The sequence below is a fragment of the Atta cephalotes genome (genome assembly GCF_000143395.1).
Source record: "Atta cephalotes unplaced genomic scaffold scaffold00003, whole genome shotgun sequence".
NCBI lineage: Eukaryota > Metazoa > Arthropoda > Insecta > Hymenoptera > Formicidae > Atta > Atta cephalotes.
Window position 1 is genome coordinate 6,007,880 of NW_012130067.1, and position 3,905 is coordinate 6,011,784.

Here is a 3,905-nt window from a genome sequence, read left to right on the forward strand (position 1 = left end):
GTGTGTGTGTGTGTGTGTGTGTGTGTGTGTGTGTGTGTGTGTGTGTGTGTGTGTGTGTGTGTGTGTGTATTACAAATATATCTGTAATGATATATATAAAAATATATGTTATAATATGTGTTTTCTATTTTAATTACAGACTTTCAATACATTAAAATTTTTTTTAAAAGATACCATTGAATATCAAATTATTAAATTGCTAATCAATTTAATTTGTGATATTACTATGGTAATTCGGTTGCGTTTCTAATTTCGGAAAATCAATTTAACGCGCAATTGAAGAGACCACAAACGTGGTATATAAATTCACATGAAATTATAATTTAAAGCATTCAGAATCTAGCTTCGATTAGTATAGGCATTATTGCTTCTTATTTAATGTATATTTTTATTTGTTCATCTCTGAAAGAAAAACCGTTAATAATCCTTAATATATATGATTGTCGTGTCATAAGCACGACAATCTAAGTATTTTTCTCTTTGAATTTTATAAGTAATATTTACATTATTAATTGTAAAATTTATATACAATTTGTAATATACATAATTTTGTAAATACTTTTTAAAGTATATTTTAGAGTCACTTAATAATTTTTATATATTTGTGCTGATAATCAACCTGGAACAAGAACAATTCATCGTGAGTAAAAGATCATCGTGGATGCTAAGGATTAAAATACAAAATTATTATGTCTTAAATATATCTAGATTATTAAAAATATTTTCAAAATTATTTATATGTTAAATTGTATGCCAAACTGTATAATAAAAATGACGAAATATGTACATGATCATACATATAGTCATAGAAATGTCATAAGTAATATTTTTTATAATATATGTATAGAATATTGCGATCTACGATTGGTCAGATTGTAAAAAGCATCAGAGCAATCACAGTAATCGCAATTAAAAAAATAAACGAAATAGATACGGGTTTTCAAAAAGGAGTAATCGCATACCATTACTCTCGGGAAATATCTTTCACTATGTTCAAAGCGAAAACCTTGGTAAAGTAACGAGTGCACTTTCAGTGGAACGAAGTAACTCATTATGGCATACAGTTTATTATTTTTATTCATCTGAACCTTCTCAATCTAGTGAATTTCAGTGAAACGCATTCTGAACGATTTCTGCGATAAGTGCAAAAATTTTATATATTATAACAAATTTTTATGTTAAATATTATAAAAAATGTATGAACTGAGCAATCAAAGTAATTTTATTAAATCTAAACAATTGTCAATTTTACTAATCAAATTCATTCAATTATTCATAAAGTTTCTTATTACTACAATTTTATGCAATTTGTATAAATATATATATGTGTGTGTGTGTGTGTGTATGTGTGTGTGTGTGTGTGTGTGTGTGTGTGTGTGTATGTATTGATATATATTATAATATTATATATATTATAATATTATAATATTTTATATTGTATACACATATATATAAAGAGGAAAAAATATATATTTCTTGTAGCTCAAAATGTGAAACAATAACCGAAGGATGACGGGTAGCAGGAGAAACGCATAATAATTCAAGAAAGAATAACGGTTCATCTTCGTTTAATCCGCGAAGCCAAATTTACTCTCTTGCGCTGGATAGATCATATTGCTAATAGGTGAGATAAGGTGTTAAACAAAAGCGAGTAGGTCGAGACGGCGAAGGGGTGATGCTGCGAATGCTTTCTGGTGCCTATCTCGTTTATACAGCTTCCTATGCACATCGTCGGCTAATAAAAAAAAGGAGGGACGGAAATAACAGATCGCGCTTCGGCAAGCAGAATCTCGTGTAATTACCCAAGAGCCTCGTTGTACGTGCACTCGTACGTACATCGATGTTCCGTGGAGAACGTACTCACAGCCTGCACGAAAGACAAGCGTGATACTTACGAATAAATCTTCGATCGTTGTAGCAGATTTATTCGGCATATATATAATTTGATATATATGCAATTTATTCGGTATATGTGTTATATAATCGGTGTATATGCAATTTAAAAAAAATAATACGTTCTATTAATATTTAAATTTTTTTTGTATTTTTATCTCAATATTTATGTCAATGATATCGATCTCGATGTCAAACACGGATAACATTGGCGCCAATATCGAGTATACATTGTTACTGGTAATAACCGAACATTCGTCAGCATTCCTAGGCATCTTTGGTTATTCGCTATCGGTTCCGCGGGTGTTAATTTGCACCCGCGTGATGTGTATACTGCCCTTCATCCTCATACACAATAATTTACGCATAATTGGTACAATTTGGACAACTCGCAGCATATCAAATTATACCGTAAACACACGCGGACCTGTCTGCGTGTGCATAGTCCGTAACTCGATAATTATGTATTCGTATATATTAAACAGGCCGCGCAAGCCAACTCAACGATTTCGACGAAGTACTAAGAGGTGTCTAGACGCGAATATGCACGCGCCAACAACTAAGGCTGCTTGAAGATCGTTTACATTCTAATGTAAATATTGTATATGCACAATATATGCACGTAGACCGAAAATCCGTGCCTTGAAATCCCATGGGTGAGATTAGCTGCGCACCGTGTGAAGAGTCGAACAAATTTGTGATGGTGGGATGATACGGAAGTGCCGTTTTCACAATTAATTTTATTGGTTCGGTTTAAATGAATGGTTCAAATGATATTTGATCCCTCGAATGGATTTCAACAAAGGAGAAAATGGCAACGATGAAGGGCTTAGGAGATAGCTTTCCCGTAGGGATGACTAATCCGCACAGTTGAGCTTAGCAAACCCACGGATCCAAGCTCAATACACTGTGGACACTCATACATTTATGCATTACATGTACAAATATTCTATACAGAGTGACTAAAAATTACACTGTTAAATTTATAGTGTCAAATTTAACCTAAATTTAGTCACCACTGCTTCTACTAAATATATCGTTATTTTATATTAAAATAAAATGGTTAAAAATGCAGAGTCGAATTTAACCATTTTAACCATTTTAATATAAAATAATATATTTAATAAGAGCAATGGCGACTTAAGATTAAAGATACTATAAATTTAACAATGTATAGTTACAAAGTTTTGTGTTAATAATTTAATTATTAAAAAAATAAACATATTAAAAAAATAAATAAATAAATCTGGAGTGTCAATTATACTTTATTAAATATCAGTTATACTTTACTAAAAATAGTAATTATTATAATAAATATTCAAAATAATAAAGTTTGTAGCCAAACTTTTTTATCACCCTGTACATACATCTATACTCATACGCTTATACATATACATACATTGGTTAAAGCTCATTTTTTCTTGTATCTTTTGCTTTCGTTTCCAAAGAAATAACTAGATCTTATAAGAAAGTGTTGGATAGAATTTTCCCATTGATTTTCTCATATTTAGAAAATTGATTTTTTTACATTGAAAAGAAATAACTTGTCTTTAATATTGCCTTCTAAATCAATGAAATAATAAGTATACCATTTCACAGTAACAGAATATTTTATGATATATTTTATGATATATTTTAAATTTATGAGTGCTTTATAAAAGAACATTAAACAGTCATAAAAGAAATAGTAAAAATATTTTGCGCGTCGATACGAAAACTACAGAAAAATTTTCTTTCTTCCGAGAAGAAAATAATAATGGCTATCTCACGATAAACGATGTGCTTCCAACGCTACTCTGAAAACAACCGATTTCAGCCATAATGCGTTTAATCATCAAGGAGTACTTCCGCGAATCACTTTCTGTATACGCCACTTACTATCCATTTTTACTCACTTCGTGTCTTCCGACATTTTAGGTTGATAGCACCTCGATGAGAAATGCGGAAATATCGCGAAAACGTCGAGAAAAGTGATGAGAATAAGAAGTCCTGATTCGCTCTCTCTCTCTCTC